The sequence below is a fragment of the Rhipicephalus sanguineus genome, chromosome 2 (assembly GCF_013339695.2).
Source record: "Rhipicephalus sanguineus isolate Rsan-2018 chromosome 2, BIME_Rsan_1.4, whole genome shotgun sequence".
NCBI classification, from domain to species: Eukaryota; Metazoa; Arthropoda; class Arachnida; order Ixodida; family Ixodidae; genus Rhipicephalus; species Rhipicephalus sanguineus.
In genome coordinates this window covers 1061073-1078446 of record NC_051177.1, presented here as the reverse complement: position 1 = coordinate 1078446, position 17374 = coordinate 1061073, and the positions used below count along the sequence as shown (strand labels likewise).

Sequence of the window (17374 nt, the reverse complement as noted above, 5' to 3'; positions counted from 1 at the left end):
CTTTCCGTCCTTATGCTTTCATAGTTACTGTTGCTTTCACACACCAACTCTGCGGCAGAATACCAACAAGTTATATTCCCATTGAGGCACAGGTTGCTTTGTATGCCAGTAGTAGGTATTGTGAGCAGCACGAAGGCTTGCAAAGTGAGGGGCTTTACCTCCAGAAGTTGGGAAGGGAGCTAATACTATTTGCAGTCACTAAAAAACAAACTACTACGAATGACTTCTTGAAGCCATCCTGAGCAATTTCCCATACATGCATTTAAACACACTTTGATGCTGACGTTAATAAAGAGATCTACTCCTACTCCTCACAGTTTTTACAATGGAGTTGTTCAGCTTGGCGTTGTGCCAAAGACAGAAAACTATCATCATGGACTGGCACCGCGCTCATTTCTTTCTCTTCATCTTCTTCAACTTCTGCTTTGCTCCCAGAACAGGTGCTGCGCCAATTTGTCTGCTGGCATGGAATGCGATAACTCTGATGGGTGAGAGAGCCAGTACAAATACAGACAGAAAGAAAGAGAGTGAAAAATGCTTGGCGAGATGGGATTCAAACTCGCATATCTGTGAAACCAGCCCGCAGAACGCACAAGCGCCTTAGGGGATGCGAGCATCCTCACGACACCTTGAGCTCTTCGTCGTCACCTTCTTTGCTCACCCCATGGCTCACACTCATGACAACCTGCAACTCCACACTATCAGCAAGACCCTTTGTGGGCCGATGGCATGCCACCTTTTGCTTTTAACTTTTTGTGAAGAGGCACTTGCACTGTTGCACAATCAGGAATGAATTGGTGATAGAAGTTCACCATCGCCAGGAAATGTCAATTTGCCTATATACTTTGGTTATGGGTGCCCCATAATAGTCTTCAGCCTGTCTTCACACAGCAAAATGTGACCTTAGTCATGCATGAACCCCAACAATGCTAGGTATTCGAGTTACAGCTATTTTAGCTTTGTTTGGGTCTAGATAAGTACCTGCAGACCTCAGCCTTTCTGTGGCACCTCTCAAATGGCACAGGTGCTTCTCAAACATTTTTTAGTAAATCACCATGCCGCCTAAGTATTGTTGGGGCCTCACTACTCAATGAAGTACAAACCACTGCAAGTTCAAGCTTAGTGAGCCTCCGGTTCACAGCAGTCGTTACCTCATGTCAACTAGCATGCCACTGTGCATGCGCTGGCTAACATCTCCAGCTTTTCATTAAAACATTTCTTTCTCTCTCTGCTTGCAGAGGTGCTGAGCCCTGCATAGCAAGATACAATACACTCAAACCTCATTATAACAAAGACGCATATTCTGCCACTAAAATAACTTCGTTATATCCGAAAATTCGTTATAAACATTTATTTGTAACACTGTAGCTATGACAAGACTATTCTTCATTTACTTCGTTATAACCGATAATTCGTTATATCAGTGTTCGTTATAACAAGGTTTGAGTGTACTTCTGCCAACAGATAAGAAACACACTGTTCACCTCCGATGGCCCCAAACATGGCAGGACTGTGCCAAACTGGGATTCTGGATACACGATTGGCTCAGGAACTCTAGAGGCGGGACGATGTGAGAATGAGAGACAAGGTGCTAACTGCTGGTTTATTGTGCAGAGTACAATATATACACAGGCTTAGCGCAGAAGACCAACAAAAACACAGTATCTGAGCAAAGATTGAGTTCAAACCCCATATAGCACGCTGTGACGTATTTATCAAACAACTAATCTCACAACTATTGAGAAAAAGAGAAGGCACACTGATGCAGGCTTTTCCATGTGTTTGAGTATGTGGGAACAAGCAGACAGATGCTGTGAGACCACAAAATACATATTTCGTCTGGAACAATTCTACACAGACGCAAACAAGAACACGTGCGACCATCTCGTGCCGGTAACTTCATCGTCATCATCTTTTCCTGGTCGGATTCTTGTAGCCCACGCTAAAGCGCTACAGGACCCCCTTCTAGCGAGAAAGTCGCGGGTTTGTTGTAGGTGGCCAGGGGCAGAACGTTGAGCTGCAAAGTGCACCCGGCGAGTACGACAGTCCGAAGTGGTTGTAAGATGCAATGTTGTCGAAGTGTCAGTGTCCAAGTACGCAGGCTTGAGACGGTCAACGGAAACAGTATCTTCCCCGCCAATGATGAGCAGACAGAAGTGTTTAGATGTGTAGTTGACGACTTTAAACGAGCCATCATACGGGGACTACAAAAGAGGTCTAACGGCATCGTGTCGCACAAAAACGTGCGTGCAGCGTTGGAGGTTGAGACTGACATGCACACTACGAGCTGTTCGTCATTGTGGAGGCGGAACCACGGTACGCATAGCGTTGCGTAGATGGTATGCATAGTCAGCAACGTCTGCAGATACCATGGGCAGGTCACTGAAGAATTTACCAGGAACTGAAGAGTGGTGCCAAATGTCAGCTCGGCGGCGCTTATGGAGGAGTCGCTACGAAGAGACATGCAGATGCCAAGCATAACGAAAGGAACGTGTTCAATCCATGATGAAGGAAAAGTGGAAGCCATAAGTGGCGCCTTCAGTTGGCAATGAAAACGTTCAATGATTCCATTGGCGATGGGATGGTACGAGGTAGTCTTGAGGGTGACGAAGCGTGGCCACGGAGGGAAAACCAACATCCATAATCTTGTCAGCCAACTGAGCCAGAGATTCCAGTGTGGATGCTGAAGACGCTGTCAGAATCATGCGGACCTGCGTTGGAAGGCACTGCAGAAAAATTTCCCAAAGAAGGGCGGTGTTGGGAGACGCAGTGAGATCGGGCACCAAGGTTTGCATGCGACATAGTAGGTCAGTAGGCTTACAATTTCTGAGCTCCTCTAATGTAAGAAGTCGGGCGATGTTGTTCGCTGTTGGTAGTGCGCCCGATGAGGGTCTCCTTAAGATGATCATAAGGATGATCGGCTGGAGAAGAGAATAGAACGTCGCGAACGACCGCAGCAGTATGAGGCAGAAGCGCTCCAACGACATGGTCATACATGGTCAACTGCGAGGTGAGCCGATGACGACAGAACGACTCCACGGTGATGAACTAGAGTTTCGAGTCTGACGACCAGAACTCTGGGAGCTCGAGAGCGGAAACCTCGGGCACGCGGGGCTGCAGCAATGATAACGGCACCTGCTCAGAGGTCATGACTGTCAGCTTCAGGAAGGGCTGTGGTGCTCGAGTTTCTTATTATTATTATTATGTTTTATTGGTGCAAGGGCATCTAAGGCCAAAGAGCGCCAGTACAAGTGTCATAGTTTCAGTTTAGTTGTCTAAAATCACTAGTTATGATAATTGCTGTACAGTGGCTGATCATAAAATATATATAACTACGGTGTTTCTAAAAATGAACGTCTATTTCATTACAAGGCCTTGAATTCGTTGGCTGCAGGTTCTCATGGTAAATGAGTCAGCAAAGTCCATGTACCTCACTGCCGAATTCTTGCCTGCGCAAGAACTGCGAGGGCTCGGACGTACTTCAACACGCACGGCAACAGGCTGTACCTCACATGTGAGGCCCAGCCTGGTGACTAGAATGGAATGATACCATTTCTAAAAACTTGGTTTTTGCTAGGTATTTAAGAAGTCGCTTATGGTTAAACATTGGGTCGGGTGATAAGAAGAGCGCGGGATGAGGTGGAATATGATAGCGGTAAAGTTCCCTCAAATGGGTCAGTCGCTCTTGGTGAAGCATTCAATTAGGACATGCAGAATGGTTAGATTCTCTGCACAGTGTATACAAGTCGGTGGATCACTGCCTGTCAGGAGGTGTTTATGTGTGGCATAGGTGTGGCCTATCCTGAGCCGTGCTAGGGTGACTTCGGTGAATCTGTTGAGTTTTTGTGGGATAGGCTTTGTTATTTGGGGTTTTACTAGATGGAGCTTGTTGTCGACTTGTTTGTCCCATTCAGCTTGCCAGTGTCTACGTAGCGCTCTCCGTACAACAGGTTTTAGGTCCACACCAGGAACACAATTTACATCTATAGTGTGCCGACTAGCTGCTTCTCGGGCATTCTTGTCCACTATTTCATCGCCTGCGATCCCAGAGTGACCTGGCACCCAGCATAGAACTATAGAAAGGTTTAAGTTATAGGCTGCATTGATAGTATTAAGAAGCTTGTTGAAAACAGTGTTTTTGCTGTACTTGCCAAGGACAGGGCTGTAACTACGCTTAACGAATCTGTGTACACTATAGACCTTTGTATCTTGTGTTGTATAATGTGCTCAATAATTAGCAGCATTCCAAACGCTTCAGCCGTAAAAATGCTGGTATGTGTATGTAAGGTCTTGGTGCTAAAGAAGTTTTGGCCATAGGCTGCACAGGACACAGATGTTGAAGACTTTGATCTATCAGAGAAGAAGGCGGATGAACGATATTTGTGCTCAAGGGCCAAAAAATGTTGCTCTATTAGCGCATTTGGACAAGTTTTCTTTTTTAAGTCTTTAAAGGACCAGTCACAAGTGACCGGACGCTGCTTCCAAGGGGCAACGACTTCAGCAGGTCAATTTTCTGCACATCCGCGAAATTAATTTCAAGTTTTTCTGTAACAGGTTTTATTGCCAACGGAAACAGCGGGACGATTGAGGGCCGGTCTACATATAGCTGTTTTGTAGACACATCATTTATAAGTGTTTTGCATGGGTGCTGCTTCAGTGACATGATTCGGATTGCATAGGTGACCCCTAGGTATGTGCGCTGATAGTCCAGAGGCCACTGATCCGACTCTGCATAGAGGCTTTGTACAGGGCTGGTACGGAAGGCACCAAGGGCCAGGCGGATGCCTAAATGGTATACCGGGTCCAATAGCTTGAGTGCTGTCTTTGAAGCTGACTGGTATACTATGCATCCATAATCTATGCGTGACACAACCAGGCTTCTAAACAGAGCTATGAGACAATATCTGTCTGTCCCCCACGATTGATGGGATAAAATCTTTAAAGGGTTCATAGTCTTAAGGCATTTTAGCTTCAGTTGTTTTATATGCTGAATGAAGGTGAGCTTAGCATCGAAGATTACACCGAGGAATTTTTGTTCTTTAGCCATGATTAGGCTTTGTCCATTCATTAGTATGCTAGGTTCAGGATGTATCCCTCTTCGCCTGGAGAACAATGCAGCGGTAGTCTTACCGGTGTTAAATTTAAACCCATTTTCATCAGCCCATTTCGAAAGTCGGTTAACACCTAGCTGTATCTGGCGCTCGCATATGGTCAAGTTGCAGGATTTGAAACTGATTTGAATGTCGTCCACATAAACTGAATACGATATCGCAGACGGAATTACATGGCCAAGAGAGTTCATTTTGACTATAAAAAGTGCGCAGCTCAGTACTCCTCCTTGCGGTACTCCATTTTCTTGAAGAAATGTGCACGATAATACACGTCCTATTCTTACACGAAACTTCCTTTCAGATAGGTAGTCTCTTAGGATGTTAATCAACCTACCACATATTCCCATGGACGATAAGTCTTGCAGGATTCCGTATCACCAGGCAGTGTCATACGCCTTCTCGAGTTCAAAGAAAACAGAAAGACAGTATTGGTTGTGTACAAAGGCATCACGTACATATGACTCAAGGAGGACAAGATTATCAGTTGTGGACCTAGCTCTTCGGAAGCCAGATTGGCAAGGATCCAATATACCGTTATATTCCAGATAATGGATTAAACGGCGGTTGATCAATTGTTCAAATACTTTGAGTAGGCAGCTTGTGAGTGCAATAGGCCTGTAACTATTCACAGAGGAAGGATCTTTGCCGTGTTTTAGGATTGGAAGGACAATTGCCTCTTTCCAAGCAGAGGGTATGTTGCCAGTATCGAAAATTTTGTTGTAAAGGCCTAAAAGGCAGTTTAGGGTTTCGTTGGGAAGATTTTCGATCATTTCATAGGTAATTGTGTCAGAACCAGGCGCTGAACTTCCACAAGAATCTAGAGCGAGCTTGAGTTCATGGAGTGTTAGTGGTTGGTTATATCCATCTGATAGAGGCCTGTTCGGACGCAGAGGTACACTTTCAGCTATGCGTTTATGGTGCATGAACTTCTCGGTATAATTTTCTGAGCTTGATACTTTCTCAAAGTGTCCGCCAAGAGTGTTAGCTTGTTCTTCTATTGTGTTACCGGAGTCATTGACCATAGGGAAGGGATTTGGGTGTTGTCCTTTGAGTTTATGGACTCTAATGTACACCTTGCGGCCATTTGTGTAAGAGTTTATTGAGGAGATATAGCGTGTCCAGCTTTCCCTTTTGGCTATACGGCGAATGCGCCTGCCGTTAGCTTTGCAGCTTTTGAAGTGTATCAAGTTTTCTACTGTTGGGTACCGAGAGAAAATGCTCCATGCTTTGTTCTGGTGTTTCTTTGCATTTTCACAATCCTCATTCCACGATGGTTTTGCATTAATTTTATTTGCGCTAGACCGAGGTATGCACTTTTTAGCAGAGTTGAGGATATATTCGGAGATATAGCTAGCCAGCTCTTCTACACTTAGGTCGAGGCGCAGTGCACATAGTTCTCTAAATTTCACCCAGTTTGCACCGCGCAAGTTCCATTTTTTGGGGTAAGCTGGTCTATCATGCCATTGTCTAGTTTCTAGAAGAGTAGGAAAACGGTCACTCCCATACGGGTTATTAATAACTTTCCATTCTAGGCAAGGTAAAAGTGACGGTGATCCAATGGCTAAATCTATGCATGAATATGTATTGTGAGTGGTGCTGTAGTACGTTGGTTCTGCCTTGTTGAACAGACAGGCTCCAGATAAAAGCAGAAAATTTTCTATTGCGGGACCTCTCGCATCGCATCTCGAATCACCCCATAATGTACTATGAGCATTAAAATCTATTATCACATAAGGTTCCGGTAGCTGATCAGCCATCTTTTCAAACTCTATTTTGTCGAACCTTTCATCGGGGGATATATAGATGGAGCAAACACTTACCAGGTGATCGAATAAAATAGCCCGAACAGCCACAACCTCGAATGAGCTTCGTAGCGCAATGTGCTGGCATGCAACTGACTTTTGCACAATGATTGCCATGCCTCCTGATGAGGAATTGCCACTATTCCGATCTTTCCGAAAAACCACGTATTGATTTAGGAAGTTCTGGTGACTTGACTTTAAGTGTGTTTCTTGAACACAGAACACTCTTGGCTAATAAATCATTTAGTAAGTCTTTGATATAATCTAGGTTATGAAAAAGGCCTCTGGCATTCCATTGTAATTTTGTGCGGACATATTGAGGAAAATGTAGGTGTTCTGCGTTCAGCACTAAGGAAGTTTAGGGTGTTCATGTCAGATAATTTGCTTCAAGAAGCAGGACCGTCGACCGGCCCCGTTATTTGCTTTTTTGTTTTCTTGGCGCGGTCCAGAGACCTGCGCCGGTCTTTCGGTACCAGAGGTACCGATGTGGTGTCCATTGCCTCCTGGGAGGCACTGGATGCCTGCACTTGCGAGCTGTTGGTTCGAGTTTCGGACCTCGCCTGGTGAGGTGAGGCCCTGAGACCCGACGGCCCTGGAGTCGCGGGGCTCTCTACGCTAGTTGGCGGAGTAGAGTGAACTACTGCCGCCTTGGGGGCAGGTGCCCGGCAAGTGGCGGAGGCCGGTGCGACGCTGCCCCCTGACGCGCCACATTGGCATAGGTTGTACCATGAAATGGCGAACATCTCCTCCTGGCTTCCCTGAAGGAGATATTCTCTCTTACTTTCAATGAGATGATATCTTTTTCTTTTTTCCACGCAGCACAAGCTCGTGAGTACGCTGGATGGTCACCACCGCAGTTGGCACAATGACATGGAGAATTACAGTTATCAGAAGTGTGGTCTTTCGAGGCACATTTTGCACATGTGGATTGCCCTTTACAAACAAAGGATCCATGGCCGTACTTTTGACATTTAAAACACCTTCGCGGGTTCGGTACGTATGGCCGAACTCGTAGTTTAGTGTAGCCTGTTTCTATGTGCTCTGGCAGTTCGCTTGATCCAAATGTGAGTATAATGTGTTTTGTCGGTTTTTCTGTGTTGTCCCTTCTTATCTTTATTCGTTGCACGTTTACTACACTTTGCTCTTTCCATCCGTCGAGAAGCTCAGCGTCCCTTAGGTTCAGGAGGTCATCGTCAGAGATGACGCCGCGAGTGGTATTCATAGATCTATGTGGGGTGACTGTGACAGGGATGTTTCCAAAAGATGTCAGGTTTGGGAGCATTTCATACTGCTTCTTGTCTCTTGGTTCTAGTAATAGGTCGCCACTAGCCATTTTCGAGGCCTTGTAGCCTGGTCCCAGTAGCTCTGTTAGGTTTCTTGCTACCAAGAATGGCGAGATTGTTCTGGCTTTTCCATCCGACTGTTCACTGTGTATTACGTGGTATTTGGGAAAATGTTCATTGGCATTTGAAAAAAATTGGTGGTTGCTTCGGTGCGTAACCTTTTCAGGTTATGATCAGGTTTGAAGGAGTGTGCATTTAACATAACAGTTATCTTACTTTTCGGCAGCGGTGCGGGCCGCCCACCACCGAGCCCAACAAGGGGACGTGGCAGGAGATAAACCGAATATATATAACCGAATATGGAGCTATAACCGAATATGGAGCAACCAAGACTGGGTACCCACACAAGGTTAACCCTTGCCACCTAGAAATTGGAAGTAAATGGAAAAGAGGAGAGGACAGGAAAGATTTAAAGTGAGAGAGAAAGACGAAGATGAGGGGAGAGAGAGACAGGAAAGGGCGACTGCCGATTTCCCCTGGGTGGGTGAGCCCAGGGGTGCCGTCTGCATGAAGCCAGGGCCAAAGGGGTGTGTTGCCTCTGCCGGGGGGCTTTAACGGTCCAAACACCCGGCGTCGGCTCAACCCCCAGGATCCCCTTTTCCCCGGACACGGCAAAGCCACGCACGGCGAGGCGTGGGAGGGGTCCAAACCCCCCATCAGCTCGGGTCCGTGGTGTCGCTATACACCAAACGCCTGCTTGCGCAGACGCCCCTGCGGGGGGTGCTCGAGTTTCTGGCAGCTGTGAAGCAGTTGAGGCGAGCACAAATCAGGAAGCAAGAGCGATAAGGCCAAGTCCGGGTCACCAATTCGTGGGGACAGGCAGACAGATGTCGATGCTGTGAGACCACAAAATATATATTTCGTCTGGAACCATTCTACAGAGACGCAAACATGAACACGCGCAACCGTCTTGTGCTGGTAGCTTCGTCATCGTTGTCTTTATCTGGTCAGGTTCTTGTAGCCCGCGCTAGTGCACTACAAGTATGACATGCTTTGTTAATCTCACGTGCCTTTTGCTCTTTGTATTTTCCCGAGACAATGCACTTCTGAAGGATAGGCTAAGAAGTGCATTCTTTGCAACATTGGGCTAGGTGACTGGTCTTTTAACCAGTACGCTTCCTTCCTCATATACACGGATCGGCCAGTTTGGCCAATGTAACAATGCCTGCATGTGAAGAGAATTTTCGCTACTATGGCATAGGTGCAGTCATCAAAGTACTTGTTCCGTTTCTTTTTCTCGTAACTTAGTTTCTTGTGTCCTTGCTACCTCCTGGCATAGCACTGAGAGCTTGTTTCCCATACAGAATCCAGCCGCCAACGATAAGCCTGGAATCTTGGATGCAACATGTATAAATAATGACGCTCCTTATGGCTGATCAGATGACTGTTCTCACCGCTATCAGTGCCTGTATCACTTGTATGTTGAGGTTTCATTTTCCAGGCACAAGCTCACCCAAATAATGAGCTTTGAAGTTCCCAGTCTTGCTGCAACCTTCTTCACCGTCACAACTACGTGACACCTGGTGGGGGTGCTGGTTCCTTCATGTTCCGGAAGCCCACAAAAAGCCGGGAACTAAGCCCACAGCGTGAAGACAGACACCCAAGCCTTTCTGCAGCAACGAGCAAACCGAAAGCTGCAAGGTTTGTGGTTGGAGTACGGACCCCTACCCGATAAGACACAGCCACAATGACGACTACGGTGTCCCCGACTACAGTCGTGATGCAGCAGCCCAGGGACCCATAGACTTACCGTGGATCGTCGTTTGAAGACCCAGAAACCTGGCTTGAAACATACGACCGTGTCACCGCCTTTAACTACTGGAACACTGAAGACAAGCTGTGTCATGTCTACATCTATCGGGAAGACGCCGCAGGAACCTGGTTCGAGAATTGGGAGTCCTCGCTTCAAACCCTTAATCTCTATTAGAGAAAATTTTTCGCTAGCTACATGACAAGCGCGTAAGAAATTGCTTCAGTTTGCTAAAGAACAGAATTGTCGTTACAAACTAAAGGTCCACAAACTTGGCATCGATAATACTACTTATATTTACGACACTTGTTCTAATGCCGTAGTAACCGCTAGATAGTTTAGTCAGTTGCCGATGCGCCCATTGCTAATGTTCAGCGGCCATCAACTTCATGCGCTCCTTCACTTTCAGTATCTTGTACTAATATCCGCAGTTTATTACCGAAACGTGTCTTGCTTGAATCATATCTTGATGATAGTAAATCAGATGTTGCAGTGCTAACCGAGACCTGGCTACATGCCAATGTACGAGCCATATCATACTTCTAATCAGTATTCATAAAAAAGGTGTTATTGGCCATGGACACTTCCCTTGATGTAGCCTGTAGCCTAGCATATCCGAAAGTTATTGACGGGCGTATGTATGCTATCGCCCACCTGCTTCTGACCGCCTTTTTGTGTCTGAGTTTCATAAAAGTACACCCAGGGCTTTTGACCAGTTTCTTGCCACAAAAGTCTCCTTATTTGGAGATTTTAATTTTTCTCATATTAATTAGTCTCACATGTCTTCTTCGAGCAGTGTGCCAAGTGATTTTAATGAGCTACATCTTGACTTGAATTTTACCCAACTGGTTTCAGAGCCTACTTGTGGTACTAATATTTTAGATCTTATTCTGACAATAGAGCCACATACCATAAGTCCCTTTGTGCAACTTGACAGCTTCAGTGATCATAACCTGCTGCAGTTCTCAATTCGTATCACACTGAATTTTCCGGGTGTTCAGGGTACGGTAACCAGGAATAATAACAAGGCAAATTACGATCAAATCAACAGTCACCAACAGGTCTGTGCAAGATAACTGAAATTCCTTCAGAAATGTTATGGCACTCCTCATAGATATGTGCCACTAATAACAATCACTAATGACAAATCTAACCCATGGTTTAATAAATTGCTTAGATTGCTCAGAAATACAAAGAAAAGGTCATATACGCCTGCTGAATGGTTATCATCTCCTTTGTCATGGTCTAAATATAAAGACTGCTTGAAATCTTACTGCCTTGTGATAACAGAAGCAAAAACGAAATATTTTTCTGCTGACCTGTCTTCACTTTTGCATACTAACCCAAAAAAGTCTTGGCGAGCAATTTCGCCTGACCGTGGCAGTAACATTGTTACATTGCCTAACGCTGATAATGTTCCTGTCTCTGCATCGAAGTGTGCTTCTGCTTTCAATTTGTTTTTTCACCCGGTTTTTTAACGAATGAAGACTTTTCTTTGGTACCCTCTGTCTCCGACCTTCATTATTGTTTCATGTCTCCTTTAAGTGTTAGCACTGAAGGCATACCTAAACTTATACACGATGTAAATAAAGGTGTGTACATCCTGTGGCATTGACAATATTAATTCTAAGATGCTAAAAAACACGCCCGCTTTGTCGAGTCAGATTTTATACAACACTTTTCAGCAGTCTTTATCTACTGGTTTACCGTAATTACTCGAATCTAGGCCGACCCCGATACTAAGCCGACCCCCTAAAGTCCGAAGCCCGAAAAAAAAAAAAACTTACCTCGAATGTAGGCCGGGTAAAATTCACAAAGAGAAAACATTTATTGGAAATATGAAGATGAAACGGAGCAGTTGGTTCATCATCAAGATGCCGCGCTCATTCCGAGTCGTCGTCGCTGATCTCTTTGTCGCTGTCCTCAAACAGTGCGCAATCCTCGGTGCCATCAAGCGCATTTGATATGCCGCACTTCTTGAAAGAGTGCACGATCAAAGTTCCTGGGATGTCGTCCCACGCTGCAGCCTGCCAACTGAGACAGTGATGCCTGCTTGATGCGGCCCGTCGGCGTCAGCTGGTGGTCCTCGGTGCTTAACCAGTCCGTGTATAATCCCCGCAGGCGATCCTTGAACGGCTTGTTGATGCAAACATCAAGTGGCTGTAATTGGCCCGTCATACCACCCGGTATCACGGCGAGGTCGGTGTCCATTTCAGCCAGCGCAGCCTTGACGCTGTCGGTCGAGTGCCCGCGGTACGAGTCCAGCACAAGGAGAGAATGCATGCACAGAAGGGCGCCTGGACGCCGCCGCCATACGGTATTCAGCCACTCCTCGACCATGATGATGATGATATATGTTGTTTAATGGCGCAAGGGCCATTGATGGCCAAAGAGCGCCAGGAAATGGTGTCGGATGGGAACAATGATGATGTTTAGTGGCTGTATAAGGGCCTAAGATTCTGCGCACTAAAGGTGCGTAAAACATATATGTATTGAAATCATGAAAGTGGAGTGAAACGTGCATGGTGAGGATGAGTTTTAGGTGATCATGACGCTAAAATATAGAAGTTGTATTAGCACGGATGCCTCGTCAGCGCCCTTGGAGGCAGGTGCTCTCTTTTGATGTAGCATCCGCAGCAGCAGCCTCCCTTAGGAGGCCGTGCTACCGGTCACCTGCGTAGATAACATGAAAACTACGTACGTCCTTTAAAAACGCATTCAATGTGTCATATTTAAAAAGAGGTTCTCTACCTATGAACATCGCTGGATGAAGGGGTATGTGTTGCGTGAACGCCAGTGGGAAGTGTTTGTTTTTTTTTTGTAAGCCTCTAGCTCAGAGCATTCAAGGAGTATGTGATGTACGGTAAGTGGATGGCCACATCTGTCACAGCTGGGTGGGTCACCACCGGACAAAAGGTGTGTGTGTGTGCTGTGTGTGTGCCCTATTCTAAGGCGATAGAGAGTGACCTCTGTACGTTGTGTTTTTGATGTAGGTGGCCAGTTACCAAGGTGTGGTTTGGTCAGGTGTAACTTGTTATGCGTTTGTAGGTCCCATAACTTTTGCCAGTAAGCCCTGAGCTTTTTCCGTATGTTTGGTTTTAGGTCCATCACGGGGACAGCAACTGAAGAGTTGGCAGCGCTTAGGTTGGTTGACGTGGCCAGCTGGTCAGCCAACACATTTCCTTCGATGTCGCGGTGCCCTGGCACCCAGCACACGACGATATGTTGCTTGGACGCGTACGCCGTGCAGAGTATTGAGTAGAGGGACATAATTACCGGATTTCTATGTTTTTTCAGATTTTTCAGCGCTTTCACGACACTCAAGGAGTCTGTGTATATAACTACCCTTGGTGTATTCAGTTCTTTAATGTGTTTAACGGCTACGAATAACGCGTAAGCCTCGGCTGTGAAAATGCTTATGCTAGTGGGTAAAACGCCGGCATCCGAGAAAGATGGGCCAACCGCTGCATGTGACACGCCAGCATGGGACTTGGATGCATCAGTATAATATTCCGGGCAGTCATATTTATGTTGCAGCTCTAGGAAATACATCCAAATGTGTATAAGGGGTGCGTGCTTTGTGACAGCTACGAAGGATGTGTTGCAAACTATAAGCTGCCACTGCCATGGCGGGAGCTGCATAGCGGGGCGAATAGGGTGGTATTCAAGCAGTGGGACATTTGTTTCTTCAGCTAGCTCTCTGACGCGCAGTGGGAAAGGGAGCGCTATTGTGGTCCTATTGCGAAAGAGTTGAGAGCTGGACAGGTCGTTGATAGTGGAATATGCAGGGTGCTGACTGTTCGCATTCACTTTAAGAAAATATATGAAAGAAGAATACGTTCTCTGCAGATGGAGCAACCACTCGTCCGATTCTACATAAAGGCTTTCAACAGGGCTTGTTCTAAAGACACCTGTGGAGAGGCGGATACCTAGATGGTGAACAGGGTCCAGCATTTCTAGAGCGCTTGGCTTGGCAGAGTGATAGACTATCGCCCCATAGTCAAGGCATGAGCGTACAAGGCTTTTATACGGATTCATGAGGCACTTTCTGTCGCTGCCCCACGCTGTGCGTGACAGCACCTTTAGGATATTCATTGTTTTCATGCATTTATTCTTAAGATGTTTTATGTGCGGTACAAAGGTTAACTTTACATCCAAAATTATACCTAGGAACTTATGTTCTGTGTTTACGGGCAGACACTCACCCTTCATGACTATTTCAGGATCAGGGTACAAGCCTCTTTTTCGTGAAAAAAGAACGCAGGTGCTTTTCTGTGGGTTCAGTTTGAACCCGTTTTCATCAGCCCATTTGGACACCTTGTTAAGAGCAAGTTGAACCTGTCGCTCACAGATCCCAAGAGAACACGATTGAAAACCTATCAGCAGGTTGTCAACGTATACTGAATAAAACATATTACTTGGGATGTACAGACGAAGAGAATTGATTTTTATAATAAAGAGCGTACAGCTGAGCACCCCACCCTGTGGCACTCTGGTTTCCTGTATAAATGTTCGGGACAAAACATTGCCCACTCGAACGCGGAATGTGCAATCAGACAGATAACTTTCAATGACATTTTACCACGTATACCCATGTGTGAGAAGTCTCTCAGTATCCCAAACCTCCAGGTCGTATCGTAGGCCTTCTCCATGTCGAGGAATACAGATAGGAAAAACTGATTATGAACAAAAGCTTCACGTATGCGTGCCTCGATACGTATGAGATGATCTGTGGTGGATCGGCCTTCTCTAAACCCGCACTGGTATGGGTCGAGCAATTTGTTTGATTCAAGGAAGTGTAGTAAGTGGCAATTAATCATTTTTTCAAATACTTTGCATAGGCAACTTGTTAGCGCTATGGGTCTGCAACTTGATACAGCAGAGGGATCCTTTCCGTTTCAAAATTGGAATTATAACAGTCTCCTTCCAAGAAGAGGGGATCACACCCGAGAGCCATATAAGGTTGTAGAGAGTGAGGAGAGTCTTTTGTGTTTCAGAGGGTAGCTGCTTCAGCATCTCGTACATTACGCAGTCAGAACCTGGGGCAGATGTGTTACAGCAGTTCAGTGCTGTTTGCAGTTCTGCTAAGCAGAGTGGTTCGTTGTACGCCTCAGTTTTTGCAGATTTTTTTTCCAACTTCTGTTGTTCTATTCGTGCTTTATACTTTTGGAAGGTTTCAGCGTAGTGTGAGGAGCTCGATATGTGTTCAAAATGTGTGCCAAGAAAATTAGCTTGATCCTCCAGGCTTTCTCCGAGGCTATTTACTAATGGCAGGGAGTACGTTTGTTGGCCCTTAATTTTCTTCACCTTATTCCACATTTTTCCCTCATCTGTGTACGAGTTGATACTCGATATGAACTTTGTCCAGCTTTCTCGTCTGGCTTGTCGGCGCGTTCTCCTTGCCTGCGATTTGACCTCCTTGAAATGTTCCAGGTTTTCTGCTGTTGGGGAGTCACGAAACAACGCCCACGCTTTGTTCCGATTCATCCGCGCTTTTCTACACGCATCGTTCCACCATGGAACTCGCCGCTTAGAACCCAGGCCGCTTGTTTGGGCAACACATTTTGATGCGGCGTCAAGAATAAAAGCTGTAAGATACATTACAGCGTCATCTAAGGTCAGAGCGGACAGCTCAGTCCATGTCATGTGCGCAAGGGTTCGGTACCGTTCCCAATCAGCTGAGTCAACCTTCCATCGAGGAACCTGCGGGGGCAGTTGGTCTTTGGTCGGCGTGCTCAGGATGATTGTGAAGTGGTCACTCCCATAAGGGTCTTTCAGAACGCTCCATTCAAAGACGGGTAAAAGGGAAGGTGATGAAATGCTAAGATCTATGGAGGAGTATGAGTTGTTTGCGAGGCTAAAATACGTAGGCTCCTTCACATTTAAAAGACATAAACTAGACGAAAAAAGGAGCTGTTCAATGAGACGTCCTCGAACGTCACAGCGAGGATCGCCCCAGAGGACATTGTGTGCATTAAAATCACCTAGAATCAAAAAGGGTTCTGGGAGTTCATCTATTAATGATTCTAAATCGCGTCTGTGAAGCTGATGATGTGGTGGTATATACACGGAACATATGGTAATGAGTTTGTTAACAAGTACAGCTCGAATGGCCACTGCCTCAAGGGCCGTCTGGAGCTTCAAATGGTGGCATGCTATACTTCTATCAGCTATAATGGCCACACCGCCAGACGATACAACAACATCCTCGCGGTCTCTTCAGAAAGTAATGTATTGCCGGAGGAAGTTGGTGTGTTTTGAAGTTAGGTGTGTTTCTTGCACACACAGCACTTTCGGGTTGAACTTACTCAGAAGTTCTTGGATATCATCTAGATTTCTAAGTAGTCCTCTTACGTTCCATTGTATGATGTTGTCCATGATGGGAAAAAGGGTGCTGTGTGTAAAGAAAACGAAGATTGGCTCATTTTACGGGGCCTTTGTTAGGCCCTGTAATTGGTGTTTTGTCCTTTTTGGAGCGGTCGAGAGAAGCTCGCCGCTCCTTCGGTGCTTCCTGCGCAGTTTGGCTTAACGTAGTGTCCATAGCCTCTTGCGAGGCACTGGACACCCGCTCGACAGAGCGGTCTGTGCGTCTCTTAGACCTCGCCTCGGTAGACGAAGTCTTTGTCCCCACCGAGCTGGAGGTCGATAAGACCCCCTTGGCCTCGTGATTGCCCTGGCTGCTGCCAGAGCTTGTGGAGGCCACTGGTGTGGACAGGTTGAATGTGGGCAGGGCAGCGCTAGCTGCTCCCACCGAAGGGGCAAGTGGCGTTAGCCTGGGCACGCTAGGCGTGTTCCGGGCTACCGCCAGGGGCCGTTGTGGTGCCGCCCCTCGTTGCACCACTTCGGCGAAAGGTGTTTTTAGTGGAAATATTGACGAGATCCGTTGTCTTGCTTCCCGAAACGTGATGTTTTCCTTAACTTTTATCGTGATTATTTCTTTTTCTCTCTTCCAGGCTGGGCACGCTCTGGAGTTGCAGGGTGGCTTCCGTCGCAGTCTGCACAAAGGACCTCGTCATGATTGCAGTCAGCACTGTGACTTGTTGTGCCGCACTTAGCGCAAGTCAGCTGCCCTCGGCAGCTCTGAGATGCATGTCCAAAGCGCTGGCATTTGAAACAACGCCTCGGGTTTGGAATGAACAGTCGGACATTGAGTTTCACATATCCAGTTTCAAGAGTTTCGGGTAGGGTGGTTGAACTGAAGGTGAGTATCAAGTGCTTCGTTGGTATTTCGTTGTTGTTACGTCTGATTGTGATGTGTTGGACATGTGTCACACCTTGTTCTTTCCATCCATCGAGGAGTTCTTCTTCATTCAGTGTCATCAAATCTTCGTCCGATACCACGCCCTTCACTGTATTCATGGTACGATG

General features: G+C 46.3%; 1 protein-coding gene across 2 annotated transcripts in view; it reads right to left on the bottom strand.

The window, feature by feature from the left end:
* Positions 1-17374, bottom strand: part of LOC119382338 (transmembrane protein KIAA1109 homolog) — a 961129-nt gene that overhangs the window by 869539 nt on the left and 74216 nt on the right. The gene's annotated exons all lie outside the window — the stretch shown is intronic.